We start from the raw sequence: 17,990 nt of genomic DNA, 5'->3' as shown, positions 1-17,990 counted from the left end.
ATAAGGTGGTATAAAATTTATCTCATATTTGATTTTAATTAGCCCCAGTATTAAAAAAATACCATAAATTGAGATTAAATTATACTATCTCCTAGGTGGGATAACTAATGCTAAAACTAGTTATCCTGGAATAAAATTATAAAATGACCAACATATTTTTCTTTTCTTTTTTACTGTAACCTTTTTTATTTTTTGAACCAAGGTTAAGATAAAAAATAAATTTTATCGAAGCTTATCCACCGTCAAACTAAACACATGTTTTAAATTGTATACAGTATATCTTAGTTTTATTTCAATAAACCAAACATAGCAATAACATTAAATAGTTATCTTGTCCGTGAACCAAACGACCCCTAAAAGCCTTATCTAAAGACGTATAAACCACACACTTCACTCGGTGCTAATTTCCACAAAACAGAAAAAAAAATCAAATTGCAGGCATGAGTGACGCTATGGGTATGACGGCGCCACCGCCATCAATAACCTCAACCGCCGTGAACAACCACAGCCGCCATCATATGATGATGCACATGACGTTTTTCTGGGGAAAAAACGCGGAGGTTCTGTTCTCCGGTTGGCCTGGGTATAACAATATGGGAATGTATATTTTGGCACTGTTCTTCGTTTTTCTACTTGCCTTTTTCGTCGAGTGGATCTCACACACCAATTACATCAAAGAGAGTGCTAATCATGTGGCTGCTGGGTTAATTCAGACCGCTTTGTACGGCGTCAGGATTGGGTTGGCTTATTTGGTCATGTTAGCTGTTATGTCCTTCAACGCCGGCATTTTTCTGGTGGCAATCGCCGGCCACACGTTAGGATTCTTAGTTTTTGGTAGTAGGGTTTTTAAGAAATCGCCATTGACGGCTTATGCTAAGGCCTCCGATCTTCCTCCTATCAGTTGTAACTGTTGACAAACTGAAATAAAATATTTAGTTATCTTCTTTTTTTTCAAATCATAATTATAATTATTGGTATATCGTGTAAAAAAAATCACATTTTTGTGATTGCCCAAAAAACAATTCAATTAAAATTATGGAGAAAAAAATGGACAAAAATTACAGGCTATCTGTGTACAAAAATTCCCCCATACAACTGCTTTCCATCCTAAACTTTTCTTCTATGAAATTTGTTATCTGAAGAAGGTAGAATGCATAAATATACTTATTTGCTAATATCAACAAAAATGTCCAGAAAGCTTTCAATCCCAATTTCTGTTAGGTGTTGTTTGATACGATGATTGTAAAAATATGAATTCTTATGGAGTAGCTGACAATATATTTAAGGGCTCATTTGGTAATGAGGTATAACGGAGAATTAATTTCGGAATTAAATATGAGATTTTATCCAATATTGGTTGGGATTAGGGGTGTTCATAAAAGGAATCTTTACCTCGTATAGCAAAGATTGATACCTTATTTATCTTAAATAAATACCATTTTAAAAAATTATAGTTCATAGCTACCTTTTGATTTTTATAGCCAAATATCTATTTATGGTCACCTTCTACCATAAAATACGCTTTGTATTATATTTCATCATCCTTTCAGATTTTTCCTCACTCTCTCTCAATACTAGTTTTCTCCATACAAACTCATGGATTCTCCGGTGTGCATACAGATTTTTCTACTGTATGCATCTCCGGTAGATTTCAAACGTCTTTTGCCGCACAAGAGCGTTAACTTTGGCGATTTTGACGACACTGATACAGCCATACCGAGGATTCAGATTGAAATTTCCTGCATAACAACCGATGGATTGCTCTACCTCCCAACATTTTTAGTCAAGCCCTCTGTCAGTGCACCAAAAAGGTAATAATTTAGGAAAATTAGATAAAATATAAGTCAATGGATCTGATTACTATACTCCAAACTTAATACGCTTACTATGATCTGAATTTTTTTCTTCAAAACAACGTCAACAAGGAAGGCGAATCCTAAGATGCATTATAAAAATTAAACAAACAGATTCTAAGAGCTTCGAAGTATTTGAGGAGAAATGAAGGACCAAGCTTACCGGACATGGATTGTAGAGAGAAGACCACGTTAGGGTGTTCTTGAACAAAGACGACGGAGTTTGGGGCTGAGCAAATTGAAGATTCTGTTACTCTTTTTAAGTGCATTTCAATGTATCTCGCTATATTTTCATGTATTTCATTGTATTCATTGTTTTTTTAATTGTATTTCAGAGTATCTCGCTGTATTCCATATATTTCATTGTATTCACTGTCTCGCTATATTCCATGAATGTATTCATATAATTTTTTAAATTAACATAATTTATGTATTTAGATGTATATATGTATTCAAATGTATCTGCAGTATGTATTCATATGTTTTTGCACTATAGATGACTTGCTATACTTCATGTATTCAATGTATTTTTATGTATTTAACTATATTCAATGTAATTATATAATTTCTCTGAAGATTGCTATGTTTTTAGGGTGTTTTTCGGTTGAGAATATTTTTTATAACTGGAAATACAAATTTTGTGTGTTATAATTGAGTTTGTTGATTGAGAGTCTATTATGTTAATTGATTCACTTTTCGTTTAAAAACAGCTGAATAGATCATGAATTGTGTCGTGAATACAGTCGAATACAATAATTTGTTTAGCTGTAATTTCCTGTTTCACGACATGAATACAGTCGAATACAATAATTTGTCAAGCTGTAATCCCCTTTTCACGCCGAAAAATACTACTGTATTCATGAATATAGTAGCTTAAATACATCGAATACACTCTAAAAAAACAGAAAACATAACTATAAGAAGTAATATAGTAAATGGTATCTACAACTAGCTAATAACCACTAAAACATAGTGGTTTCTTAAAGTTTCTCTTCATAAAAACCAAACCAAACTGACAAAAAAAAATTGATATTTTTTGGGTTTGGTTTGATTTTGGTTTTGAATTTTAAAAACCGAGCAAAAATAGTTAGGTTTTTTTGGTTTTAATAAAAAATAACGGAAAAGCCGAACCAAATCGACTATAGAAGTACCTATTTAAAATTTATTGTTACAATATATACGTGTATATTTTTATAAAAAGTTTCTAAAATTTTATGCACATGTTAATTGTTTGCACTCTTAGTCTAGTTTTTTGTTATTATAATAATCTAGTTGTTTTCCTTTACATTCTAGTTTAATTGGTAGTTTTCTTTTGCTAAGTACAAAAAGAGAATTTCATGTTAAAAATAATTTATTTTTAATTAATTCCTTAAATTATCGTTACTATTTGATTTAATTATCACCAATATATCTTGAAAAATGATAGATTTCTCAAAGAGCAATTGGTTTGATAGTGTTACGTTGAAGATATAGTCGCTGGAATATGTGTTGGTAGTGTATGTCTCATATTTAAGAAAAAATCGATAAATAACCGACAAAACCTGAATCGATAAAAATAGACCTAACTAGTTTGGTTTGGTTTCAATATTTGAAAAACTGACTTACTTGGTTTGGTTTCTTTTTAGGGAAAAACTGATCCAGACTGAACCATGAACACTCCTAGTTGGGATAAAATCGCAGTATAACTAATCCCGATATTAGTTATCCCGGGATTGTAATGTTATTTTTATCCCTATAGAAGGATGGAATAATAATCCCGACATAACTAATTCTGTAATAACTTGTTTCCGAACTAAATAATCCCCAAGACATATTGCTAGCATATGAGAATACGTGAATTTTTATGCAAATATTGTGACATTAAAGTCAATATCTTTATAAGAAGAAATATAAGATACTTTACTGCGAATGATTTGGGACGTGAAGACTGAACCCATTGGAATTTGGTGAAACTTGAACATCAATTTTGTATTGACTTGTCATGTCATGTCATGTCATGTCATGCAATTTAGCACTTGTCCAATTTCCTCATAAAATTTGCATGTCCTTTGGATATATGTTTATTTTGGTGTTAAGTATCAATGGGCCTGAAAGGGGATGAAAGGTAAAGAGAAGGGCCAAGGCTGCTACTACTTTTCCAATCAAATTTCAAAACATGTGATTTACCTTTTCATACCTTGCTTGTGTGGGTCACTAGCTGTCCAACATCCAAAATCACCCTTCCCATTTGGGTTTTCTTTTTCTTTAATAAAAAAAACTAGCAGTAATTTACTGTAAATAATTACTCCCTGTTCGAATTTTGAGAGTTAAATAAATTATTTTTATATGCCTTTTAAATATTTTAAATTATTAACTATTATAGTTTATTGTATTTTTTACGTAGTTTTCATATATGTATATTTCGAAAAAACTCAAATATTTTATGTTCAAATACACAGTCAAAATTAAAAAGCTTGAATCTCGAAAATTTAAAAGTATCACATAAATTGAGACAAATGAAGTATGAGCTATGAATAAATTTTAAAAATTAGCAGTAAAAAATTAACAATTCTAATTCTTCCTAATTAGAGCGACCAAAAAGAATTTGACCCGGAAAGTTGATTCAACCCAACTGGATAATTTGTGGTTGGCTAGCACTTTTCCAGGCTTATATTTGAGATTGACTTTTCAATCCAACCGCAGGCCCATTTGAACAAATAGAATCATTTAGTAGGATCGTTTAAATTTTGATTTTTGACCATGTTAAATAAGTTTTAGAAAAATAATCTTGCGTCAGATTTTTAAAGTACGTTCTCAGACTTTTAAAGTATCTATCAAAAATTTAAAGTATACTGTCAACATTCTAAAGTACATTAGGCGCCGCCATAATTTAAAATATACCGTCGAAATTTTGAAGTACGCTGCCAGAATAGAGAACTAATCTTATATGCACGAGGAGATTGTATACGGCTAAAATCGTGGTGTTCGAGTTCGATTTTGGGATCACCACGACTTCTCATGGCCCATCTTCGGAAGGCCCGAGGCACAGTTCAAGGCTCGACCCCGAGGGTTCTCAACGTTCGACCTCGAGGCAATACAAATCGGTAGTTATGATGGAAAAACGGGAAGTTCCCAAGGCACGTGATTAAGGCTGACCCAGTCTATTAGGCTAGCATGAGCATGTACCGTGGCATTAAATGGTTGTACCAGTCATATATCTTTGTAATAAATATATTTGTACTATGTTGGGATTTCCCTCATATATAAAGGGTACCCTTGTCATTTTGTAAGAGGATATCCAATACATCATTCAATACAAGAACATTTTCTGCTCTCTAACTTAAACACATTCTCTCTTGATTCTATTACTTACATTTATTACTTACGTTTATTGTATTTCATTAATTGTTCTTAATTTATTACTCATTATTGATCATAAAGAGCTCTTATCAAAGCTCTCAAAACTGTTAGTCCTTCATCGACCGGGCACAGCCTAACGCTTAGCTCGACCTCGAGGCACCGTATAGGCCAGCTCGAGGCCCCGAATCCCAGCCACTCGGTTTGCTCGACACACTGTCTTCAAGCTCTTATCATATTTTCTAGCCTCACACTTGGCATCTACTGCCTAACAACTAGCATAAAAATAAATCACGTATTTTTAGAACCACAAAATCAAATCTAATTGTAATTACCATTTTCAGGTAAACAGTTTGGCGCCCACCGTGTGGCTAAAAATAATAGTGATTGTTTTCTTGTTGGTTTACTACATAACGCAAGTTATCTTTCACACTTTTTTTGTCCAAGAACCTTTGATTTCAGGTCAAAATGTCTAACTCAGTGAACGCACATGAAAATAACGGTCTTGAGGACCATGGAGAGAACGATGTAGCTGTTCCAGGTATTGGTGTGCCACCACAAAACCCTGAGGATGCACCAGAACCAATTCCCGTAGATGTGGTCTCACGCAACACCCAACACGTCGATATAAGCTCTCACACCAACAAAAGTATATGCCAAGAAAACCAACAAGAAGCCCAAAAAACCCCGGCTCAGGAGGAACAAGAGGTTAGCCTTCACATCATCTTTGAGATGTTACAGGCACAACATCTGGCGATTGCTCTACTGCAAAGCCACTAGAAACCCCAAGCACAGCGGCACCGGAAGCAGCTTTCCAAGCCGAACAAGTACCAGAAAGGTCAAGCAACAACGGGTAAGCAGCCGACCCCACCATCATAAAGATGCTCGAGGACCTCACAAAGAGGATCGAATCGGGCGAAAAGAAGATAGAAGCCAACGACAAAAAGGTGGAGACCTACAATTCAAGGATCGATCAGATTCCGGGCGCACCCCCGATCCTGAAAGGTGTAGATCCAAAGAAGTTCGTGCAAGAGCCATTCCCACAAAATGCCGCTCTAAAGCCCATCCCAAAGAAATTCATAATGCCCGATCTTCTGAAGTACAACGGAACCTTGGACCCCAACTAGCATGTCACTGCTTACACTTGTGCGGTGAAGGGAAACGACCTGAGGGACGATGAGATCGAGTCTGTCCTACTAAAAAAGTTCGGAGAAACACTTTTGAAAGGGGCCATGGTGTGGTATCACAACCTAGCTCCGAATTCGATAAACTCATTTGTCATGCTGGCAGATTCTTTCATAAAGGCACATGCCGGTACCATCAAGGTGGCTACAAAGAAATCTGACATCTTCAAAATCAAACAAAGAGAAAACGAGATGTTGCGGGAGTTCGTATCTCGCTTTCAAATGGAGCGAATGGAGTTACCACCAGTCTCCGATGACTGGGAAGTGCAGGCCTTCACCCAAGGTTTGAAGGAACGAAGCTCGGTGTCTTTGAAGCAACTGAAACAGAATTTGATTGAATATCCCGCCGTGACTTGGTCGGATGTCCACAACCGATACCAATCAATGATCAAGGTCGAGGACGACCAACTAGGAGCTCCCTCGGGCTCAATATATCCTAGCAAGCTTCCGGCAAAGGAACCAAGGCCAAACAAAGAATGGTACCAACCATACACCGAAGATAGGAGAAACGTCCCAAAGAGTAACCTACCCCGAAATGACCGAAGGACAGATCGAGGTCAGAATCCTCGGGGACTAGTAAGTAGGTTCAGATTCGATAGGCACACAGGACCGACGGAAGCACCCCGCTTGTCGGAATATAACTTCAATGTTGATATTTCGGACATCATATTTGCCATCGGTAAAATCAGAGACACCACGTCGCCAAGACCTGTACTATCAGATCCGTTGCAGAGGAACCCTAACTTAGTGTGTGAATTTCAAGGCACACACGGTCATAAGACCGAAGATTGCAGATAGCTCCGAGAAGAAGTAGCTCGGCTACTCAGCAAAGGGCACCTCCGAGAGTTCCTTAGCGACCGAGCCAAAAATCAGTTTCGAAAAAGAGAGGCGAACAGGAAAAATGAAACGGATGAGCCGCAACATGTCATCCACATGATCGTTGGAGGAATCGACATCCCGCAGGAACCCATTGTCAAAAGAACAAAAATATGCATCACCAGGGAGAAGCAAACTCGGGTTATATACCTGAGGATGCTCTCACATTCAGCAACGAGGACATCGAGGCCCTGTCTAAACCTCATAACGATGCCTTGGTAATTTATTTTCTTGTTAATACATTTCAAATTAAGTGTGTGCTTGTGGATCCAGGTAGCTAGGCCAACATTATCAGGTCGAGAGTGGTGGACCAGCTGGAACTGCTCGACCAAATCGTGCCTGCCTCTCGAGTCCTCAACGGATTCAACATGGTGAGCAAAACAACGAAAGAGAAAATCACCCTCCTGGTCAACGTGGCCGGCACGACCCAAAATGTCAAATTTCATGTCATCGAACGAGATATGGGGTACAATGCCTTGCTCCGAAGGCTATCAACCCTTCATCAACCCTGTACATTGTATGAGAGCAGTACCATCAACCCTTCATCAAATGATGAAGGTTCCGACGAAGGACGGAATAAAAATCGTGTATGGGGAACAACATGCAGCGAGGGAGATGTTTGCAATGGACGATGTGGCACCGACATCGACGCCTTCAACATCGAAGGAGCCAAAGGATAAGCAAACAATGAAGTAGCAATCACGAGACACATTCTCGGCTACACCCGAGTAAAATAAGCAAAGGACCGTGCCGCGTCCCCGGAGCAAACGTTTGAAGCATATCGAGGCTCAAAGCGCCATCACCACTAAGGTATAACCGTCTCCTTTATTATTTACATCTTACACTAAACTTTATGCAGGTGTCCGATCAGAACAGTCGAAGCGTTGTCCAGTTCGAAGACCTTAGGTTTTAAAGCATGCGTTGTACTCTTTTCCTTCGATCTAAATTTATCCCAATAAGGGTTTTACCGGCAAGGATTTTAACGAAGCAACACCTATATGCTACCTACACTACAAGAAATTAGTTTTTTTGTAGCAACCTTTAGTAGCGACCACTTCAGTTGCCACTATTGGTATAGTTTTAGTGGCGACTCAAAAATGTTGCCACAAATAGTGAAAGCTTTAGCAGCGACAACTGTAGCCGTTACAAAAAGTAAATTTTTAGTGGCGACTTTATTAAAGTCACTTCTAATTTACATTAATTCTTTAATTCCTCCTAAAATAAAAATTTTATTTGTAGCGGCCAATCAAAAGTTGCCACAAAAGGTCTATTGAGGCGATTGAGTCGCCTCTAATTCTTTCATCATAAAATTAGAAAACTATAATTTTAAGTAAATGCTTCCTGCCTTTTTTTATTTCTCTCATTTACCCAAATCGTTCATCTCTTTCTTCCAAAACCCTAGAACTCTGATGGCCATTTAAAACCCTCCATTTTCCCAAATCCCTTCACCACCTTGTTCTGAAATTCTTATTGGTTTCCATGAGAGCCATTAAGAGCCCACCTTCTCTCTATATAGCTCGAATTGTTGATGTTGAAGAAGATTCCGAGTTGAGAGATGGAATAGAAGATGGAAGCAATCTATTTGTCTTTGGAGAGGAACTTACGTATCTTCAGTACGCCTAGAACTTAGGTATTTTCCTCATTTCCTCTGAGGTTTGCAACTTGGAGATTTTCTTTTTGGTATTTTACTTTCTAGTTTATTTCTCAACGTTCTTCCTTATTTATGTCTGTATTAATTCAGATTTTTAGAGTGTGGTAGGAAACTTTTGTTGTTGAAACTTGATATTTAATACTGTATATTTTGTTTGAATTTTTTTCTCAAATCTGGTAAAATTGTATTATTGAACAGAGAAGTTGGATTTCTTTGAAGATTCTTGGAAACTTCTGCTCTTGAGTTTTAGGGTTAATGTCAATTTTAGTTTTTGATTTGGATGAGCATATGAAATTTGATATGAAATTGTGGAATGGATAGGATGATGACAGATCTAGTGATGGGTTTGTATGTTATTTCCCAATTAGTATAATTTATGGATGCCCAAAATGTTTTGGATTTATTGCCGGTTTGGTATCTCAAGTCTATGTTCATTGTGGTGATTTTCATTATGGGTAGAATGCTAATTTTACCATCAATCGTATATTGTTGCTCTTATAGAAAGAGTCTTTCTGTTGATTGTATAAATGTCACAAGTTTTTGTTAAGATTCATTGATGTTGTTTAATAAAATTTGTAGTTATTTATTTTCTTCTATAATCTATGATTGAGCCTTCGGTTGTGCCTCTATTTATTATAGGGGTGTTCAAATTTTGGATATAGTTGTTTTATTGCTTGATCATATATACTAAATTGCCATAGGCTTTACAAAGTTAATTACCTTTTTTATTTCATTCTTTCATTATATTTTACTGCCTTTCCTTGGGGAGACGGGAGTATAAGTGGAGCTTCTAAGATTCACTATTGGTATTACTTTTAGGATGCCACACAAAAGGAAATTGATTCATTGGTTACACTAGTACATTTAACATGATATGCTGGGATGTCAATGCCTAATGAATCATTTTCAGTGAGTACTCAATGAATGAAAAACATGTTGTCAAAAATTTCATATTTGTTCTTCTTTAGATTAAAGTTGGAGTTGTACTAGATATAATATTTATAATAAAAGTATTATGGGGCAGTAACTCTCACTATTAGAATTCCAACACTAATAAATTGCTCTTATGATATAGAAGAGCAGTGAAAATTTGACTTACATTATAAATACTTTTTTCAGAAATCTACAATGGTGTTCTTTGGTTTGGGTGTTTTCATCAAAGCTAATCTTCGTTTTGATTCATAACTCCATTTGAGTTCTGATTATGTCCATAAATATCATGGCTTTGGAAAATCTTATTCCATTTAAGAGATACTATTTGTATAAGGAAAAATCTTATTCCTTTTAGCTAATATGTATTTTGGTTCTTTTCCATTTAAGAGACTATACAAATACTTGAAATGTTGGGTTGTTGAATGGGTGAATAAACCTGGCACTCTCTGTTTCACTTTTAGAGTTGCTCTTAAGAGTTAGTATACATTTCCAGTGCCTCTGGATCTACTTCTAGCGGTTAATGTATTTGATATTGGTAGCTTTTCCTATATAGCCTTTTTGATATCAAACTTTATTTTGCTAATAGCTAATAAAATAGTTAAATCAAGTGTGATCACCCTTTTTGCTATTATATTTAAATTATGAGATTGTCAAAGTAATTATGTGTAATCTTTCCTTAATAACAGGGACAAGGTTTCTTAAACGTGATCACAAGCGGCATTGACCAAGGAGGAGATTGAAGGCACTTAATATTCTACTTTTTCTTTTTTATCGTATGTATATGCGTACAATGATAATGAACAATGAAGTATTGTGTAGTATATATTTAACTAACTTTGTATTCATAAAAGTATTTATAATATTTGACTTTGAGATATGTTTTTATTGGTTGTTCAATAATTTTGGATGCTTTATATATTGATAGCAATTTGGTAGAAATGTATTTGAATTTTGACCATTATATTTTTTGGGAAAATAGGTTTTTAGTGGCGACATAACCTTGTCGCAAAAAGCAATCAGTATTTACGGCCATCAACGTTGCCACTAAATTTCAAGATATTGTAGCAACGAGAGGTGCCACTGAAACTATAGAAGTTTTAGTGGCGACTGTAGTCGCTACTACGTGTAATCCTTTAGTGGCGACCTACCAAAAATTTGGTTTGGGATACACTTTTTTGTCGCATATTTATTCACTATTTGTAGCGACTGTAGTCGCTACAAATGTGTCTTTTTGTAGCGACCCTAAGGAGTTTCCACAAAAAATATTCAGTAACGGTTGTACCTGCAGCAACCCTAAGGTCGCTCCTATATGTCGTTAGCGGCGACTTTGTGGGTTTTTGTAGCGACTTTTGTCGCCACTAAAAGTCTAATTTCTTGTAGTGCTAAGGAGAACTCAACAAATATTCAAGGCTTCTCTTCAATCAACCTCGAATATGGGGGGGGGGGACATCCCCCTGGGAGATCACCTTCTCGGAGAAGTCAAGAAAGTGCCAAAAGGGGTCTCGATAGGAAAACGATGTATCGGGTCAAATGGTCGAACGAACCGTGTCCGCATAGAATAACTGAACCCTTGACAACGAAAACATGTACATTTGTGCCAAGTTCAGAGAATATTTTTTCCTCCATCAAAACGTTTTACACTTCAAAGAAGTCTGCTATTATTTTACAAGAAACGGCTCTAGAGCCAGAAAATTCCCGAACACTCGGGGACTGACGTCAAAAACTCAAAGCCATATAACCTCTGGGTCGAAAACTTCGAACTCGTAGGCCCTCAATGAGACAATACCAAGTTTACAAGGAACGGCTCCAGAGCCAAGAAACTTTCGATGCCTCGGGGACCTTGAAGCTCGTAAGACCTTCATAAGGCAATACCAAATCTGTAAGACCTCAAGCAAGGCGTGAGCTATACTTATAGCAAGTAACCAAATATGTAAGACCTCAAGCAAGGAGTGAATTATACTTGTACCAAGTAACCAAATCTGTAAGACCTTAACTAAGGCATGTTAAAAATTATAAGACCTTACAAAAGGCATAAATCCCGATCTTAAAGTTAAGGCTATACATTCGAACTTGTAAGACCCCTAAAAAGGCATACCCTCGATGTAAATGCTGAAACTACTTCACTCGGGGACTGAAAGGCTACGGCCAAACGCAATGACTGTCACACCTACTTTTTACATACACCTCTCGGAAGGGAGTATAAAAGAGTTTTTTCCAACTAAAGGACAATTGAAACGGGATTACTTATTAAAGATTCAGAGTCGCCACTTGGGATAATTTTATGGTGTCCCAAGTCACCGATTTAAATCTCGAATCGAGGAAAAGATTGACTCTGTTTAATAGTCCGCGAACCAGAAATCCGAGTAAGAAATTTTGTTAACCCGGGAGAAGGTGTTAGGCATTCCCGAGTTCTATGGTTCTAGCACGGTCGCTCAACTGTTATTATTGGCTTAATTATCTGATTTTAATACATGTTTTAGCCTATGGTGCAATTTTAACTTTTTAACTGCTTTTGTTCAATTAATTTAAGAAAAAATCAACGTTATCAAATGTCACACCTCCTTTTTCCGCGCCCGCGGGGCGCAGGGGAGTTTTTCCAATTAAAGGACAATCGAAACGGGGATGGTTTATTAATTTCAGAGTCGCCACTTGGGAGATTTAGGGTGTCCCAAGTCACCAATTCTAATCCCGAATCGAGGAAAATAATGACTCTATATTACAGTCTGCGTACCAGAAATCCGGATAAGGAATTCTGTTAACCCGGGAGAAGGTGTTAGGCATTCCCGAGTTCCGTGGTTCTAGCACAGTCGCTCAACTGTTATATTCGGCTTGATTATCTGATTTTATACAAGTGTGAACTTATGTGCAAAATTTAACTTTTAACCGCTTTTATCATTTACTGTTTTTATCAAGAATTGCAACGTTGTGAAAATGTATCTCGAACCGCGTTACAATCAATGTACCCGTGGTCGTCGACACACTTTGACTCCGTTGAGATTTGGATTTGGGTCACATCAATGTGCACCCGAGTTTAAGGAAATTAAATTATTAAAGGCGCGCCTAAAGCGACTAGCGTATTTATTTTGGGTAAGACCGTGGAATTTTACTAAACGGTCCATCACGAAGTCCAAATAATTTTTAAAGCAAATATTTACTGAGGGCCCCGCAATTTGTATTTTATTGGGCGAGGCTCATCTCATTCTTATTTTTTTTAAAATGAATTTGCAACGTCATGGACACGCACCTCGAACCACGCCACAATCAATGTACCCGTGATTAGAAACACATTTCGACTCCGTTGAGAATTGGATTTGGGTCACATAAATGTGCACCCGGGTTTAAGAAGGTAAGATTTATTAAGGCGCGTCCTAAAGAGTCTAACGTATTGTTATTTTAGGAGGGTTGTGAAATTTGCTAAACAACCCGTCCTGGAAACTAAATGCTTTGATAATATACGTTTAACGAGGGCCCCGCATCTTGTGCGTTTCTGTTTGTCGAAGCTCATCTCGTCTTTATTTTAACAGGATATCCTATAGCAACTACGTTTCTGGTCACATTTGTCTCTACTAGTTGAGGTTAAAAATGACCCTATTCAATTACATGCTTGCAGGTTATTATAACGGAATCCCGAGTGCCTTTGCAGAATAAGAAAACATGACCGTGCCCATGGGCAGCTAATCGAGCACCGTGGGCCCAAACCCAGCCCACACGGTATTGGCTGGACCTGGGCCCATGCCTTTCTGATGAAAGGCTGCTGGGTTCGTTTGATTCGGGCTCGACCTTCGTGAGGTTGAGAAGTGCAGCCTTGCGCCGTTTATTTTAAAGCAATGGTTTGTCAATTGTAAGGAGACAATTTATCAAAAGGACATGAAATTAACTAACATGGATAGTTCTATGTTTTAAGGACATGCTAACCATAAAAAACCTAAGATACAACCTACTGCATTTGAGACCCTTTTATCTATCAACCTACATATACAAACTAGCATTCAATCACCACATAGAGACATCTATTGGGCACACAGGCTATCTTCAGTATCTAAAGGAGGATGCAAACTATTACATATTACATGAATATTTAATGTAACCATCTATGTATAAAGACATTCTTCAGGACTTTCATTTATATTCATGCTCAAATTTCCCAATTACATTTGACAGTGCATTGGTTGTGTACCTGGTATAGAAGACAAAGAAGAAAGGAATGATCAGCTGGGCAGTATGCAGTAAACACAGCAACAGCAGATACACAGATCAACTAAACCTAGTGTTTTCCACAGCCACAAATAACCAACAATGTCTCCCAGAATACAAGGACTAGCAGATAGTCGAATACCAAGCCAACAATCCCAGGAAAGAGTAGGGAAATAACAGCAGTAACTGAGGGTTCGAATGCAGTAAAACTACCAGTTCAACAACCATAAACAACTCAGCCAATGCAAGCAACAGAACTTGGCCCAGACAGCTTTTACCAATAAGCACTCTTATACAACTTTCAGGCAGTGTTTGGTTACAATCTATTTGGAAACTAACTTATGTTTTTCAGCTTTCTTTGAACTCAGTAAACCTTTCTTTTAGACTAAAAGTTTCAGCTTTAAGACTAAAATTCCAGCCTTTTCTCTCTTTTTTCTGAAGACTAAAAGTCCATCCTTTTCTCTCTTTTTTCTGAAGACTAAAAGTCCAGCCCTTTTTCAGTTCTCAAATGGCCTATTTATAAGCCAAAGTGACCAAGTGCAGCTAAGCTGCCCCCATGCTGCAACTTGCAGCCTGCCCATACCCTGTTAAACCCCTGCTTGAGCATCTCTTGATGCCAGCCATTTGTTCCCCACGCCTGGTTTATTCTTTAATCAAGGGTTATGGGCTTATTTTAGTATTCCTTTTAAACCCATACTCTTGTATCTTGTCCCCCATTGGCATTAGTTTAATCCTAATTTAGTACTCCATTTGTCAGCTTATTTAAACTAATTATTTCTGTTCCTTTTAACACCCCAGAATACCCCTGTCAACCTTGATTATTACTGCCCCTGCCTATTGCAGTATCAGGGCATTTTTTGAACTGATGAAAGTTCGAACTCAAGACTGCCTGGGCTGAACCTTTTCAGTCAGTTTTACAGTGCAAACAAACCATTTCAAACAATGCTGGGGCATACAGTCAGTGACAAAGCTCAATTAGTCATGCGACATTATTAGCTCATTCGATTTATTAGTTATAGAAAGCTAATCGACGATATTTATCGAGTCGACTATACTAATTATAACAGGTAATAATCAATCGCTCACATAAACAATATGTTTAGGGACCTAAAGGGCATCAGACAATTTTTGTTCAATTACTGGGGCCTATATGAGTTAACTTATCTGACGATTAAACTAATCGACGATCATGTTTATCACAGAGTACATTCAGAATACACACATAGAAAATCAACCGACCAAAGAAAAAGGTATTTAAAGAGATGAAAGAAATCCGAATGAAAAATAACAAAAATAACAAACAAACCCAACGAAACATGCTGACCACTTAATTAAAACTAACACAAAAGAAAGGAAAACGTACCGAAAATGTTTAAATCAAACAGACCCAAATCTTATTCATCTTCGAACTTTTGAGGCCGAACAAACTTTAATCAGGGTGTTCTCACATGAGAACACCTTGATTAAGGTCTATTAGACCTCAAACCCATGTCCAAACCGGTCGGATTCCCCAGGTGCATGTGTTCTAAAGTCTGGATTTCCAGATCTGATTTTTAGGGAGTTGTGGGTAGATTCGGACCAAACCAAGCTTGGTTTGGTCACGAGGAAGGTCAGGGGAGTGTCTGGTATGAAGATGGGGTGGTTTGGCATAGATCCGGGTTCGACTCAAATCTTCAAATGAAGATTCGAGACGAACGAGAGTGATTCGAGGCTCGTGGTTAGTGGATTCGTGTTCAGGACAGTGAGGTGGTCCTAGGGTGTTCAGGAGGCGGTCATCGGCGTTCATGCCGCCGGCTTTAATGGCGAGGGATACTGGGGCGGCTGCTAGGGTTCGAGGATGAGAAGGGGTTGTGTTTGGGATGAGGGTGTACAGTGGGGAAGGTGGGGTTTGGTTTGGGGGGCGTGGGGTGTAATGGAGAGCTTATATATGTATTGAGGGTTTAGATCCTGGCCGTTGGATCAAGTGAGATCTATGGCCAGGATCCATCCACTTAGGAAAGACGGTGTCGTTTGGGCGTGATGGTGGGTGAGACCGGGTAAAGGGCATGGATCGGGTCATGTTGACGGGTTTAGAGGAGGGCCTGGATCCGTTGGATCAATGGGGTTGGACGGCTTAGATCATCTTGCCTGAAACGACGTCGTTGAGGCGAGTTGAACAGCCTGATCTGGACCGTTCGTTTGAATCAGATCAACGGCTTTGGTAGGGACGCCGATACGGCGTCGTTTGAGTCCGTGTTTGGGCAGGCTCGTCTTGGACTGGATCAGTACTTTGGTTTTGGGCCTTGTTTCGGGGCCCAAATCAGATTTTCCTTTTCCCTTCTTTTTTTTTTCAAATTAAACAACAATTCCTAAAATAATGTAAAAATTAAAATAAACCTACACACATATTGAGTGATACCCACAACGATAAACACACATAAATGGAAAAATAAAATAAAAATGGTTAGCTCACAGCTGAGAACGAACGATGCACACATACACATTTTTTGAATTTTCTTTTAACGACAGGCATTTTTGTATTTTTGTTTGATAATGCCTAGATGCAAAACGGATAGACCCATAAATGACTAACAACACATGTCACGGAAAACTCGAAAAATTGTACCGTGAAATCATTTGTCACTATTTTTATTTTCTTTTGGAGCGATTGCTCGTAAAGCAAAAATCACGTGCTTACAGCTGCCCCTCTTTGCCCGAAGACACGAAGGGTTTTCGCGCAAAGATAAAGCGAGCGATTTTTGCCCGTCCGAATACTCCGTGTGAAGCATTTTTGAAAAAGATTTGACCGAACCTTTGCTTCAGAGGTTTCCTACATATCCTGGGCTGAACAGGAATCAGGTCAATGTAGTTCGGGAAATCTTTGGTAGCTGGGACTACCGTGTGACTGTAGTGTTTGTTGTTGTTGTGCGTTGTTGTATGCTGCTGTAGGATGCTACGGCTCAACCGATCTCCCTATTACATTGCTCTAAAAGGAAAACAAGAAGCTAAGCTAAACTGAGTATCCTGAAATCTCATCCATCTTCAACTTGTTCTTGTTGCCTTGCTTTCTTGTCGGCTAATGCTTTCCTCCGATGCCTTTGTCTTGTGACTTTGGGAGATGACGCTGGTCCTTCGCTGACGTTTGAGCGCCAGTTTTTATCACTTTGCTTGATCTGCTGGGGACATGGCTTTCTTCTTTAAACCTTCCAATGGTTTCTTCAGTGGTATGGCTTTTCATCAGAATTGTTATACTGGGCACGCTACAACGTTCCCAAACTGCTTCTTTTGAGACGCGTTCCTTTTTCCTTTTGAATTGTGCGCTTGCCTCTGCAGTTGTCTGCTTCTTGGTGCTGGGATTTTATTGTTTCCCGTTCGGGGCTCTCTGTTGTACCCTTCCGTTTTTGGGTGGGGTGACTGATTCCAAAATCTAGAGCTAAAGGGTATTCCCGCATTATACTGGTGGGCGACCTAGAACTTAAAAGTATTCCCGCATTATACCGGTAGGCGACCTAGAACTTAAAAGTATTCCCGCATTATACTGGTGGGCGACCTAGAACTTAAATGTATTCCCGCATTATAATGGTGGGCGACCTAGAACTTAAATGTATTCCCGCATTATACTGGTGGGCGACCTAGAACTTAAAAGTATTCCCGCATTATACTGGTGGGCGACCTAGAACTTAAAAGTATTCCCGCATTATACTGGTGGGCGACCTAGGACTTAAAAGTATTCCCGCATTATACTGGTGGGCGACCTAGGACTTAAAAGTATTCCCGCATTATACTGGTGGGCGACCTAGGACTTAAAAGTATTCCCGCATTATACTGGTGGGCGACCTAGAACTTAAAAGTATTCCCGCATTATACTGGTGGGCGACCTAGAACTTAAAAGTATTCCCGCATTATACTGGTGGGCGACCTAGAACTTAAATGTATTCCCGCATTATACTGGTGGGCGACCTAGAACTTAAAAGTATTCCCGCA

At 38.1% G+C, this 17,990-nt stretch overlaps 1 long non-coding RNA gene across 2 annotated transcripts; it reads left to right on the top strand.

Annotated features, from left to right (window-relative positions):
- Positions 1–51: 51 nt before the first annotated feature.
- LOC142170665 (uncharacterized) lies at positions 52–2,247 on the top strand. Of its 2 annotated transcripts, none has more exons than XR_012699992.1 (2): positions 52–1,811; positions 1,930–2,247. It is a non-coding gene; the product is annotated as an uncharacterized LOC142170665 (long non-coding RNA). The 2 variants fall into 2 exon arrangements; XR_012699991.1 differs by having other exon boundaries at positions 1,926–2,247.
- Positions 2,248–17,990: the final 15,743 nt, after the last annotated feature.

Source organism: Nicotiana tabacum, chromosome 16, assembly GCF_000715075.1.
Source record: "Nicotiana tabacum cultivar K326 chromosome 16, ASM71507v2, whole genome shotgun sequence".
In the NCBI taxonomy this organism is placed as follows: Eukaryota; Viridiplantae; Streptophyta; class Magnoliopsida; order Solanales; family Solanaceae; genus Nicotiana; species Nicotiana tabacum.
This window is presented reverse-complemented; position numbering and strand designations above follow the sequence as displayed.